This window comes from Heterodontus francisci, chromosome 26 (assembly GCF_036365525.1).
Source record: "Heterodontus francisci isolate sHetFra1 chromosome 26, sHetFra1.hap1, whole genome shotgun sequence".
Taxonomy (NCBI): Eukaryota; Metazoa; Chordata; class Chondrichthyes; order Heterodontiformes; family Heterodontidae; genus Heterodontus; species Heterodontus francisci.
This window is the reverse complement of record NC_090396.1, coordinates 67,828,374-67,843,244: the sequence shown is the minus strand read 5'-3', so window position 1 is coordinate 67,843,244 and position 14,871 is coordinate 67,828,374. Positions and strand designations below refer to the sequence as shown.

General features: G+C 45.8%; 1 protein-coding gene and 1 long non-coding RNA gene across 2 annotated transcripts in view; one reads left to right on the top strand and one right to left on the bottom strand.

The window, feature by feature from the left end:
* LOC137384438 (cytoplasmic phosphatidylinositol transfer protein 1-like) overlaps positions 1 to 14,871 on the top strand; it is a 399,346-nt gene that overhangs the window by 31,402 nt on the left and 353,073 nt on the right. The gene's annotated exons all lie outside the window — the stretch shown is intronic.
* LOC137384439 (uncharacterized) overlaps positions 13,704 to 14,871 on the bottom strand; it is a 54,484-nt gene continuing 53,316 nt past the window's right edge. The window contains exon 3 of the long non-coding RNA XR_010977589.1: positions 13,704 to 14,858. This is a non-coding gene — a long non-coding RNA (uncharacterized lncRNA). The remainder of the gene's footprint in view (positions 14,859 to 14,871) is intronic.

Here is a 14,871-nt window from a genome sequence, read left to right as displayed (position 1 = left end):
GTATTTATTCCTTTTTAACAGTGGTTGTGCGTACCACCTCTGTGAGTGTTTTACCTTCTACCTTTACAGTGATCGTGAAAGAACCAATCGGAAAGGTTTTCTTGAGTTTAAACAAGAAAGAGGTAAGTTTATTATACTTAACAATCTAACCCCGATTTAAAAATAATTTTTTAAAAAGCTACACATTCCCACACACATTCACACAAGAATGTCACACACAAATAGATTACAGAGGGAAGAATAGATTTGGTGTTTGGATTAGAGTCCAGAATAAATGGAACTTCAATACACAGTCTGTGAAGCGAATGACTTGGTAGTATTCCAGTTGAAGACGTATTCTTGAAGTCCTCGGCTGGTCAAAGTGCTCTTTGTGGTTGGCCTAGTCTCTGGCTGTAGCATTCTGTAGGGTCCACAGCCACAGGCGGTTTTCAAACTTGATGTTTACTTGAGAGAGAGGGAGGCACACAGCCCTTTTCTGCTGCATAGTCTGAGTTACTGCTTGTCTCTTGCTCCAAGGGAAAAAACAGCTTCCTCCAAGTTGGACAGAAGGTCACATGGCTGCTTCAGGTTTTCTGGAACCTTCTAATGAAATTGAAGGTTAGGAATTGGCTCCACAGGCCCCAAGATGCCAATTTACACTTGTAGGGGGTTTGCTCTTTCAAAGTCAATTTGTTAGGATTGCCTTGACTGTCATGCTAATGAAGCCATTTTAGGTAATAGAATCACTTGGAGCAAGCCATTGTCTGGGTCCATGCTGCTCAAACCTTTGGCTCCGGGTGGATCTTTTGAATATGAAAAGGTGTTTGAGATGGAAATTGCGGTGACCATCTTGGCTGCAAGTTTTTAAAAAAAAGGTTAACTGCAAGATTTTCTCCATTAAAATTCTAATCTAAGTTTCCAAACAATGAAATTAATATTTTTCATTTGGCAGATAGGGTTTTCTTGACAATTGGTTTAGCTTGCCAGGGCTGTTCATCTTGCAGATCCATAGAATAGTAGAGCACAAAAAGAGACCATTTGGTCCATGGACTATACGCTGGCTCTTTTAAAGAGTAATCCAGTTAGTCCCAATTCTCTGCTCTTCTCCCCTATCCCTGCAATTTTTCTGCTTCATTTTCTTTTTGAAAGCTTCGATTGAACCTGCATCCACTATCCTATCAGGCAATTCATTCCAAATCCCAAGCACTCGTTGCTTAAAAAAAGTTTTTTCTCATGTCGCCTTGGTTCTTTTGCCAATCACCTTAAATCTGTACCCTCTGATTATCAACCCTTCAGCCATTGGAAACAGTTTCTCTTTATTTACTCTATCTAAACCTTTCATGATTTTAAATACCTCTGTCAAATCTCCTCTTAGGGTTCCCTGCTCTAAGGAGAGCAACACTAACTTCTCCACATAACTGTAATCCCTCATCCCTGAAACCATTCTAATAAATCTCTTCTGTATCCTCTCCAAAGCCTTTAATTGCTTGCTAAAGTGTGGAACCCGGAATTGGACATTATATATTAGTGTTTTATATAGGTTTAGTATAACTTCCTGGCTTTTGTACTCTATTTTAAAAAGCCAAGGATCCAATATGCTTTATGAACTGCTTTGTTAACCTGTTTTGCCACTTTCAAAGATTTGTGCACAAGCACCCCAAGTCCCTCTGTTCTTGCCCCTCATTTAAAATTTAGCTTACATTGTCCCTCCTCATTCTTCCCTGCAAAATGTATCATCTCACACTTTCCTGCGTTGAATTTCATCTGCCATGTATCTTCCCATTCCACCAGCTTGTCTATGTTCTGTTGAAGTCTATTATTGTTTGCTACACTTCCACATTTCATGTCATCTGCAAATTTTGAAACTGTTATGTACCTGCAAGTACAAGTCATTAATGTATATTAAAAGACTGCATTTGCTGACAATGCTACCGTTGGGGGGCGCTGTTGTGGCACATGTGCAAATGCAGCATGTGCTGCTAAAACGTCACAAACTGCGACTTTAGGCAGCTGCCAGGACTAAAGATAGCGCTGCTCAAATAATCACACGGAGGCAACCGAACAAACACATGTCAGCACACAATGGTGGAGTGAGAGAGCGAACAAGCTGGTCGGGGCGCGGGCTGGGGAGGGAGGGGGTGGGGGGAGGGGGTGGGGGGAGCGGGTCGGGGAGGGGGTGGGGGGAGCGGGCCGGGGAGGGGGTGGGGGGAGCGGGCCGGGGAGGGTGGGGGGAGTGGAGCGGGCCTGGTAGGAGCGGAGCAGTCGGCAAGTGGGCGAGCGAACGGCCCAGTGACGGAGGGGAGCGGAGCGGGCCTGGGGGGAGCGGAGCAGCCGACGGGTGGGCGAGCAAATGGCCCAATGACTGAGTGAAGCGGAGCGGCCAGAGACAGCAGAGGAGTACGTTATTCTACACATGTGCCATAAATTTGCAACGGCAAAAGACTTGCCAAACTTACCCGCACCCGGCGACACCAAGGTCTTCGGCCGCTCGCTCCCCGTGGCTCTCTTCGGCCTCTCGCTTCCGGCCCTCTCCATCCAGCCGTTCTCTCCAGGTGCAGATCCCCCATCCAGCCGCTTTCTCCCCCACTTCTCAACTGTACTTCAGGCATTGCAGCTCTCTGGTCCCTGCCTTTTGAATCCCTCTCTTCAGGACCTTCTGGGGCACATGTAGTGCCCCAGACAATGGAAATGTTTTCAGAGCAACTTACAACAGGGACTGGAGCACATGCAGTGCCCCAGACAATGAAAATATTTTCAGAGCAACTTACAACAGCAGAGCAGCTTACCTTGGAGCAATCTCCTCTTTCTAATAAAAATGAAGCAGACTGAAATCTCCAAAACGACTAAATAATTGCGAGAAAATGCCCGACGAAACCTCTCCTCCTTCCACTTTCAAAAACTCGCACCGAAGCTTTGATGCATGCGTGAATATCAGAAGATTGACACATGCGTGAATACCCGTTGGCGATGCATAAAGCGCATGCGCAGAGGCCAACCAGGCGCGTTGCCCAAAGAAGAACACGTCACGCGATGACGTCATCGGCGCATGCGCTAACCAGTCTTGGTAAGCCGGAACGCAGCGCATGCGCAGAGAGCAGGAGACCGTCTGTGCATGTGCGCACCGCGGCGCAGCCTGATGACGTCAGTGGCAGGAATCACTTTGATATTAAAAACAGCAGAGAGCCCAGTACTGAACTATGGGGAACACAGTATACCTCCCTCCAATCTGGAAAAAAGCCATTTGCCACAGTTGTTTTCCATACCTTAGCCAATTTTGTATACATGCTTATTCTTTTGGGCCTCCTTATCTCGAGAGACAATGGATACGCGCCTGGAGGTGGTCAGTGGTTTGTGAAGCAGCGCCTGGAGTGGCTATAAAGGCCAATTCTGGAGTGACAGGCTCTTCCACAGGTGCTGCAGGGAAATTTGTTTGTCGGGGCTGTTGCACAGTTGGCTCTCCCCTTGCGCCTCTGTCTTTTTTCCTGCCAACTACTAAGTCTCTTCGACTCGCCACAATTTAGCCCTGTCTTTATGGCTGCCCGCCAGCTCTGGCGAATGCTGGCAACTGAGTCTACCCTGAGGCACAGTGTGGCTTTCGTGCAGAGAGATCGACCATTGACATGCTGTTCTCCCTTCGTCAGATACAGGAGAAATGCCGTGAACAACAGATGCCCCTCTACATTGCTTTCATTGATCTCACCAAAGCCTTTGACCTCGTCAGCAGACGTGGTCTCTTCAGACTACTAGAAAAGATCGGATGTCCACCAAAGCTACTAAGTATCATCACCTCATTCCATGACAATATGAAAGGCACAATTCAACATGGTGGCTCCTCATCAGAGCCCTTTCCTATCCTGAGTGGTGTGAAATAGGGCTGTGTTCTCGCACCCACACTTTTTGGGATTTTCTTCTCCCTGCTGCTTTCACATGCGTTCAAATCCTCAGAAGAAGGAATTTTCCTCCACACAAGATCAGGGGGCAGGTTGTTCAACCTTGCCCGTCTAAGAGCGAAGTCCAAAGTACGGAAAGTCCTCATCAGAGAACTCCTCTTTGCTGACGATGCTGCTTTAACATCTCACACTGAAGAGTGCCTGCAGAGTCTCATCGACAGGTTTGCGTCTGCCTGCAATGAATTTGGCCTAACCATCAGCCTCAAGAAAACAAACATCATGGGGCAGGACGTCAGAAATGCTCCATCCATCAATATTGGCGACCACGCTCTGGAAGTGGTTGAAGAGTTCACCTACCTAGGCTCAACTATCACCAGTAACCTGTCTCTAGATGCAGAAATCAACAAGCGCATGGGTAAGGCTTCCACTGCTATGTCCAGACTGGCCAAGAGAGTGTGGGAAAATGGCGCACTGACACGGAACACAAAAGTCCGAGTGTATCAGGCCTGTGTCCTCAGTACCTTGCTCTATGGCAGCGAGGCCTGGACAACGTATGCCAGCCAAGAGCGACGTCTCAATTCATTCCATCTTCGCTGCCTTCGGAGAATACTTGGCATCAGGTGGCAGGACTATATCTCCAACACAGAAGTCCTTGAAGCGACCAACACCCCCAGCTTATACACACTACTGAGTCAGCGGCGCTTGAGATGGCTTGGCCATGTGAGCCGCATGGAAGATGGCAGGATCCCCAAAGACACATTGTACAGCGAGCTCGCCACTAGTATCAGACCCACCGGCCGTCCATGTCTCCGCTATAAAGACGTCTGCAAACGCGACATGAAGTCCTGTGACATTGACCACAAGTCGTGGGAGTTAGTTGCCAGCATTCGCCAGAGCTGGCGGGCAGCCACATGCTTATACTGTCCCCTTTATCCCCACAATCTTCAGTTTTGTGCAAAGGACAAGGCTGAAGCATTTGTAACCAGCTTCAGCCAGTGGATAATCATCTTGGCTTCCACCTGATATTCTCACAGATGCCAGTCTACTCTTGCTCCTAGTTCGTATGTTCATAGTATGTTATATAGATCCTGGAGCAGTTCCAACAGATTGGAGGGTGGCAAATGTAACGCCACTATTTAAAAAGGAGGGAGAGGAAAAACGGAACTACAGACCAGTGAGCTTTGCATCAGCAGTAGGGAAAATGCTAAAGTCTGTTATAAAGGATGTGATAGCAGAACATCTAGAAAGCATAAACGGGATTGGGCAAAATCAGCATGGGTTTACGAAAGGGAAATCATGATTATCATATTAACTGGAGTTTTTTGAGGATTTTAGAATTAGAATTAGAACATTACAGCGCAGTACAGGCCCTTCGGCCCTCGATGTTGCGCCGACCTGTGAAACCATCTGACCTACACTATTCCATTTTCATCCATATGTCTATCCAATGACCACTTAAATGCCCTTAAAGTTGGCGAGTCTACTACTGTTGCAGGCAGGGCGTTCCACGCCCCTACTACTCTGAGTAAAGAAACTACCTCTAACATCTGTCCTATATCTATCACCCCTCAACTTAAAGCTATGTCCCCTCGTGTTTGCCATCACCATCCGAGGAAAAAGACTCTCACTATCCACCCTATCTAACCCTCTGATTATCTTATATGTCTCTATTAAGTCACCTCTCCTCCTCCTTCTCTCCAACGAAAACAACCTCAAGTCCCTCAGCCTTTCCTCGTAAGACCTTCCCTCCATACCAGGCAACATCCTAGTAAATCTCCTCTGCACCCTTTCCATAGCTTCCACATCCTTCCTATAATGCGGTGACCAGAACTGCACGCAATACTCCAGGTGCGGTCTCACCAGAGTTTTGTACAGCTGCAGCATGACCTCGTGGCTCCGAAACTCAATCCCCCTACTAATAAAAGCTAACACACCATATGCCTTCTTAACAGTCCTATTAACCTGGGTAGCAACCTTCAGGGATTTATGCACCTGGACACCAAGATCTCTCTGTTCATCTACACTACCAAGAATCTTCCCATTAGCCCAGTACTCTGCATTCCTGTTACTCCTTCCAAAGTGAATCACCTCGCACTTTTCCGCATTAAACTCCATTTGCCATCTCTCAGCCCAGCTCTGCAGCCTATCTATGTCCCTCTGTACCCTACAACATCCTTCGGCACTATCCACAACTCCACCGACCTTCGTGTCATCCGCAAATTTACTAACCCACCCTTCTACACCCTCTTCCAGGTCATTTATAAAATTGACAAACAGCAGTGGCCCCAAAACAGATCCTTGCGGTACACCACTAGTAACTAAACTCCAGGATGAACATTTGCCATCAACCACCACCCTCTGTCTTCTTTCAGCTAGCCAATTTCTGATCCAAAGCTCTAAATCACCTTCAACCCCATACTTCCGTATTTTCTGCAATAGCCTACCATGGGACCCTTATCAAACGCCTTACTGAAATCCATATACACCACATCCACTGCTTTACCCTCATCCACCTGTTTGGTCACCTTCTCGAAAAACTCAATAAGGTTTGTGAGGCACGACCTACCGGTCACAAAACCGTGCTGACTATCGCTAATGAACTTATTCTTTTCAAGATGATTATAAATCCTGTCTCTTATAACCTTTTCCAACATTTTACCCACAACCGAAGTAAGGCTCACAGGTCTATAATTACCAGGGCTGTCTCTACTCCCCTTCTTGAACAAGGGGACAACATTTGCTATCCTCCAGTCTTCCGGCACTATTCCTGTCGACAAAGACGACATAAAGATCAAGGACAAAGGCTCTGCAATCTCCTCCCTGGCTTCCCAGAGAATCCTAGGATAAATCCCATCCGGCTCAGAGGACTTATCTATTTTCACACTTTCCAAAATTGATAACACCTCCTCCTTGTGAACCTCAATCCCATCTAGCCTAGTAGCCTGAATCTCAGTATTCTCCTCGACAACATTTTCTTTCTCTACTGTAAATACTGACGCAAAATATTCATTTAACACTTCCCCTATCTCCCCTGATTCCACACACAACTTCCCACTACTATCCTTGATTGGCCCTAATCTAACTCTAGTCATTCTTTTATTCCTGATATACCTATAGAAAGCCTTAGGGTTTTCCCTGATCCTATCCGCCAATGACTTCTCGTGTCCTCTCCTTGCTCTTCTTCGCTCTCCCTTTAGATCCTTCCTGGCTAGCTTGTAACTCTCAAGCGCCCTAACTGAGCCTTCACGTCTCATCCTAACATAAGCCGCCGCCTTCCTCTTGACAAGCGCTTCAACTTCTTTAGTAAACCACGGCTCCCTCGCTCGACAACTTCCTCCCTGCCTCACAGGTACATACTTATCAAGGACACGCACTAGCTGCTGCTTGAATAAGCTCCACATTTCGATTGTTCCCATCCCCTGCAGTTTCCTTTCCCATCCTACGCATCCTAAATCTTGCCTAATCGCATCATAATTTCCTTTCCCCCAGCTATAATTTTTGCCCTGCGGTATATACCTGTCCCTGCCCATCGCTAAGGTAAACCTAACCGAATTGTGATCACTATCACCAAAGTGCTCACCTACATCTAAATCTAACACCTGGCCGGGTTCATTACCCAGTACCAAATCCAATGTGGCATCGCCCCTGGTTGGCCTGTCTACATACTGTGTCAGAAAACCCTCCTGCACACACTGGACAAAAACTGACCCATCTAAAGTACTCGAACTATAGTATTTCCAGTCGATATTTGGGAAGTTAAAGTCCCCCATAACAACTACCCTGTTACTCTCGCCCCTGTCGAGAATCATCTTCGCTATCCTTTCCTCTACATCTCTGGAACTATTTGGAGGTCTATAAAAGACTCCCAACAGGGTGACCTCACCTCTCCTGTTTCTAACCTCGGCCCATACTACCTCCGTAGACGAGTCCTCAAACGTCCTTTCTGTCGCTGTAATACCCTCCTTGATTAACAATGCCACACACCCCCTCTTTTACCATCTTCTCTGTTCTTACTGAAACATCTAAATCCCAGAACCTGCAACATCCATTCCTGCCCCTGCTCTACCGATGTCTCCGAATTGGCCACTACATCGAGATCCCAGGTACCATCCCATGCTGCAAGCTCACCCACCTTATTCCAGATGCTCCTGGCATTGAAGTAGACACACTTTAAACCAGGTTCTTGCTTGCCAGTGCCCTCTTGCGTCCTTGTAACCTTATCCCTGACCTCACTACTCTCAACATCCTGTACACTGGCACTACATTTTAGGTTCCCATTCCCCTGCTGAATTAGTTTAAACCCCCCCGAAGAGCACTAGCAAATCTACCCCTCCAGGATATTGGTACCCCTCTGCTTCAGGTGAAGACCATCCTGTTTGTAGAGGTCCCACCTACCCCAGAAAGAGCCCCAATTATCCAGGAAACCAAAACCCTCCCTCCCTGCACCATCCCTGCAGCCATGTGTTCAACTCCTCTCTCTCCCTATTCCTCGCTTCGCTAGCACGTGGCACGGGCAACAACCCAGAGATAACAACTCTGTTTGTTCTCGCTCTAAGCTTCCACCCTAGCTCCCTGAATTTCTGCCTTAAATCCCCATCTCTCTTCCTACCTATGTCGTTGGTGCCTATGTGGACCACGACTTGGGGCTGCTCCCCCTCCCCCTTAAGGATCCCAAAAACACGATCCGAGACATCACGAACCCTGGCACCTGGGAGGCAACATACCAACCGTGAGTCTCTCTCGTTCCCACAGAACCTCCTATCTGTTCCCCTAACTATGGAGTCCCCAATGACTAATGCTCTGTTCTTCTTCCCCCTTCCCTTCTGAGCAACAGGGACAGACTCTGTGCCAGAGACCTGTACCCCATTGCTTACCCCTGGTAAGTCGTCCCCCGCAACAGTATCCAAAACGGTATACCTGTTGTTGAGGGAAACGGCCACAGGGGATCCCTGCACTGCCTGCTGGTTACCTCTCCTTCCCCTGACGGTAACCCATCTACCTACTTTTACCTGAGGTGTGACTACCTCCCCATAACTCCTCTCAATAACCCCCTCCGCCTCCCGAATGATCCGAAGTTCATCCAGCTCCAGTTCCCTAACGCGGTTCTCGAGGAGCTGGAGTTGGGTGTACTTCCCGCAGATGCAGTCAGCAGGGACACTCTTGGCGACCCTTACCTCCCACATTCTGCAGGAGGAACATACAACTGCCTTAACTTCCATTCCCTCTATTCTAAATTCCCAACAAATCTACTGAAAAACCAAAAAGAAATGTCAAAACATGTAAGGTTAGCAATCCAACGGACAGAACTTCTTAAATAAAAAGCTTACCTTATCAACACAACAGAGCCCTTTTTTTTGGTTAGAGGAGGAGGGTGGGTGGGAGACACTACACGTGTAGTGTCTCGGGTACAGCCACCACCCAAATATATAGTTTTTACTTACCCAGCAGTCCCTGGTCCTCCGAAAACAAAAGGGAATTAACTTTTAAACTTCCACTGAAATTGACTTCCCAGCTGTAAGCTCGCTCTCGCACCTTCGCTACTGTCAAAGCTGCAGTCACCAAAACGAAAAGAAAGAGATTTTAAACCACCCAAATACAAGGATGTAACTAGTAGAATAGATAAGGGAGAACCAGTGGATGTGGTGTATTTGGATTTTCAGAAAGCTTTTGATAAGGTCCCACATAAGAGGTTCGTATGCAAAATTAAACACATGGGATTGGGGGTAATATACTGGCATGGATTGAGAATTGGTTGACAGACAGGAAACAGACTAGGAATAAACGGGTCTTTTTCCAGGTGGCAGGCAGTGACTAGTGGCGTACTGCAGGGATCAGTGCTTGGGCCCCAGCTATTCACAATATATATTAATGACTTGGGTGAGGGAACTAAATGTAACGTTTCCAAGTTTGCAAACAACACAAAGCTGGGAGTGAGGGTGCTGGGGGTGGGGGGGCGCGGTGGGTCGTGAGCTGTGAGGAGTTTGCAAAGAGGCTCCAATGTGATTTGGACAAGTTGGGTGAGTGGGCAAATGCATGGCAGATGCAGTATAACATGGCTAAATGTGAGGTTATCCACTTTGGTTGTAAAAACAGAAAGGCAGATTATTATCTGAATGGTGATAGATTGGGAAAGGGGAGGTGCAACAAGACCTGGGTGTTCTTGTACACCAGTCGCTGAAAGCAAGTTCAGGTGCAGCAAGCAGTTAGGAAGGCCTTCATTGCAAAAGGATTTGAGTACAGGAGCAAGGATGTCTTATTGCAGTTATCAAGGGCCTTGGTGAGATCGCATCTGGAGTATTGTGCGCAGTTTTGGTCTCCTTATCTGAGGAAGGATGTTCTTGCCATGGAGGGAGTGCAAGAAGATTTACTAGGCTGATTCCTGGGATGGCAGGATTGACGTTTGAGGAGAGATTGGGTCGACCAGGCCTGTATTCACTCGAGTTTAGAAGAATGAGAGGGGATCTCCCAGAAGCCTATAAAATTCTAACAGGACTAGACAGGCTAGATGCAGGGAGGATGTTCCCGATGGCTGGGGAGTCCAGAACCAGGGGTCACAGTCTCAGGATATGGGATATGCCATTTAGAACCGAGATGAGGAGAAGTTTCTTCACTCTGAGGGTGGTGATCTTGTGGAATTCTCTATCGCAGAAGGCGGTGGAGGCCAAATCACTAAATAGATTCAAGAAGGAGATAGATATATTTCTTAATGCCAAAGGGATCAAGGGATATAGGGAGAAAGCGGGAGCAGGGTACTGAATTAGACGATCAGCCATGATCTTCTTTGAATGGCAGAGCAGGCCTCCTCCTCCTCCTCCTATTTTCTGTGTTTCTATGTCAGTCTTCAGACAGTTCTATTCACTCCACATAATATCAAGAAACGGCTAAAGGCACTGGGTATAGCAAAGGTTATGGGCCCTGACAACATCCGGCAGTAGTGCTGAAGACTGGTGCTGCAGAACTCGCCACATCCCTTGCTCCAATACAGCTACAATACAGGCATCTACGCAACATGCGGAAAATTGCCCAAGTATGTCCTGTCTATAAAAAGCAGGACAAATCCAATCCAGTCAATTACCGCCCCATCAATCTACTCTCCATCATCAGCAAAGTGATGGAAGATGTCATTGACAGTGCTATCAAGCGGCACTTATTCAGCAATAACCTGCTTATCCATGCTCAATTTGGGTTCTGCCAGGGCCACTCAGTTGAAGACCTCATCACAGCCTTGGCCCAAACATGGACGATAGAGCTGAATTCCAGAGGTGAGGTGAGAGTGACCTGTTCTTGACATCAATGCAGCATTTGACTGTGTATGGCATCAAGGAGCCCTAGCAAATTGAAGTCAATGGGAATCAGGGAAAAACTCTCCACTGGCTGGCGTCACAGCTAGTACAAAGGAAGATGGTTGTGGTTGTTGGAGGTCAATCGTCTCAGTCCCAGGATATCGTGGCAGGAGTTCATCAGGGTCGTGTCATTGGCACAACCATCTTCAGCTGCTTCATCAATGACCTTCACTCCATTATAAAGTGAGAAGCGGGGATGTTCACAACTCCACAGACACTGAAGCAGTCCTTGCCCACGTGCAGCAAGATGTGGACAACACTCAGGCTTGGGCTGATAAATGGCAGGTAACATTCGTGTCACACAATTACCAGGCAATGACCATCTCCAACAAGAGAGAATCTAGCCATCTCCCCTTGACATTCAACAGGATTACTATCTCTGAATCCCCCATCGTCAATATTCTGGGGATTACCATTGACCAGAAACTTAACTGTATAAGCCATATAAATACTGTGGCTGCAAGAGCAGTCAGAGGCTGGAAATTCTGTCAAGTAACTCACCTCTTGACTCCCAAAGCTTGTCTACCTTCTACTAGGCACAAGTGAGAAGTGTGACGGAATACTCTCTGCCTGGATGAGTGCGGTTCCAAGAACACTAGATGGTTGACACCATGCAGGACAAAGTAGCCCACTTGATTGTCACCCCACCACCACCTTAAAAATTTGTTTCTCCTCCACCGGCGCACAGTGGCAGCAGTGTGTACCATCTACATGATGCAGTGCAGTAACTTGCCAAGACTTCTTCGGCACCTTCCAAACCTGCGACCTCCACCACCTAGAAGGACAAAGGGCAGCACATGGGTGGGAACACCACCTGCAAGTTCCCCTCCAAGCCACACACCATCCTGGTGTGGAACTATATCGCTGTTCCTTCACTGTCGCTGGGTCAAAATCCTGGAACTCCCTCCCTAACAGCACTATGGGTGTACCTACACCATATGAACTGCAACAATTCAAGAACGTGGCTCAGCACCACTTTCTCAAGGGCAATTTGTGATGGGCAGTAAATGCTGGTCTTGCCAGTGACGCTCAGATTCAATGAATGAAAGAAATAAAAACAAGCCTAGTATATGGTATTCCAGCTTTATTTTTCAGTTGAAATAAAAATGGTTTACTATTCAGTAACTAAAATTAGGAATTATGCCTTTTTGTTTCCATTGCAAAATAATAGGATTCCATCAAGTTTTCTTTTTCTTATATTATAGCAATTCAAGTTTCATAGTGAAGCCAGGGCCTCAATACTAACTTCCCCCAACATTTTTTTACAATATGGAACATGTCACCAAACCACTGCTTACACGCCTGCTGACATTTTCACGGCGGTGGTTTTGAGTGTCCCGTTGTGGACAGGTGGGAAACTTCATATTTTAACTGAAATGCAGTTTGAAGCCTGATCTAAATTTAACAGTTACTGCACTGATTTCCCAGGTCTTATAAAACCTGACAGTAAAAGGGAAGCGGGCGCTGATGATTCAAGAAGAGATGGAGTATTGTGTGCAGTTTTCGTCTCCTTATCTAAGGAAGGATGTTCTTGCCATGCAGGGAGCGCAAAGAAGAGATGTATCCTTTATAGCATTCGTTGTTGGCTTGGAGGAACATGAATGTGCCCCCAGACCTCTCAATAAAGCCTTTCAGCCTCCCCTGTGTAGATTGGTGCTTAGGAGGAGTTGTGCAATCCCCCCTCTCTTCCGCTATCCTGACTGCCCTGGTTCTCTTCCAAACACCGATGGCATTCCCATTTGTCAGCTGGCCAATCTGACAATTTTTTTGGTTGCCAGTTGGGAAACAGAAGAAAAAAAATTATGACTGGGTTCTACCATTTACATTCGGCAGGACCTGAGCTTCCCAAGCCTCGACACGTTCCCAAGCCATTTTTGCTCTCCACAGCACACTCTGCACCTCCCCGTAATATCAGGGTCCATTAGTCTTAGCTTTGGTGTTTGACAAATATTGGGATATATTTTTCAGCCAGTACTGTTTCTGTACATGCATTTAACTTTAACTTAAACCAAACACCTCTGTTATTTTAAAGCCGGTTTTAACTCATTTGAAATAAATGAATAAAGGGGGTAACTGTCAATAGTGCACAGGTTTCAGTATGACTGCATGTTTGTGTATTAACAGCAGCAATTTGAAAGCATAGCTCATCATTTGCAGCTAGATACCATCATAATGCAATGTTACAGCTCCCAAGAGGCCATAGAGGGAGTTTAGGTAGTAAATTCTATTACCTTGTGAGCACAGTGTTAAAGATTGCTTTAATCTTTAAAAAAGTTGTGTGACACCTTCTGTTAAAATCCATGTGGAATTATTATGTAAACCAAATTGAATTGAATCACATTTCTGTGAAGAAGTATTTCCACATGTTGATCAACTTTATTTCCTTTTGCTTAATACCAGCCTGCAAAGTGAGTAATTTATTGTTGGTTTTGCTGTGCCTGTTTGCTCTCTGTCATTTATCTCTTACCAAATATTTAAAAAGAGAGAACAGATAGAGCGGAAGTCATTTACATAACTTTAATATCCAAGTAAGGTACCAAAGCACACACCACAGACTACAGGGATGCAGGTTGTCATCTTTTCCAATGAGATTCCAGTCTTTGAGATGAATTTGTGGAGTCAGCAAGTGACCAAAGATGGGTGAATGGAGGAGAAAAGGTTTGTTTAGAAATAGTGATGTTCTGTGTTTGTCTTGGTATTTGACAAAGGGTAGCATTAGCAGTTGCTTGGGACTAGGTCTGACTCGCCCTATTTTGCCCATGAATGTGGCCTGGAAGGGACTGATAAGGGAATAAAACGGAAAAGTCTATCCAAATGGTGTGTTACATTTTGTGGGTGTGAGCACAATAGAATTAAAATGCTGTAGAAGAATGTGAGCATTAATTTTTTTCCTACTATAAATCAGATACAAGCATTTCTGTGTTTTTGACTTGGCAATATCCTGCTCACCAAATTTGAGTTTTGTGCATAAGAACTTAAGCTCATGTCATCACACAGTATGGTCATCAACTTTGGCACATATTTCCCATTTATTTTATGTTATTTCCTGTTCCACATGAAGTTTTATATTTTCTTTCTCACCACCTTTCCAATTTTGTCCCCTTCTCTCCTGAAGGTAATGTTCCTCAGGTTCTGGCACCCCTTCTGCTACCTTTACCCAAGGAACTGTTTTAAAAATGTGAGAGTGTGACATCACAGTTAAGCCTGATCTCTCCAATGCACTTTCCAAGAGGAATTGTTAGATCCACATGCACTAATTTTAGTAGAAAATGTTTTACACCCACTCACGCAATACAGGTGAAAGTACTTAATGTGTATATTTACCTAACAAATCTCCACTGCCATTCAGTACCAAGGAGGTAATTCTATATGATCAAAAAACACTTTCACATTGCTTTCATCTTAACATCTTATATTCGCAAAACATATTGATGAGTATTGACTTCACATGTTCAATAACTCTGTCTATTACTAATTATTTAATTTAGTAATTAAAAATGCAGTTAACCACATCTGGATTTGTAAATTAGAGAGGTGGCCAGTAGCTGTAGCAGCTGTGTTGAGCTTGTAACTAAATTGTTGTCTCATCTGATTCTTGCTGTTATCCTTCTCTTGAAGTATGGCTTAGATCATTCTTCTGGGTTGCCTAGGAATAGAAA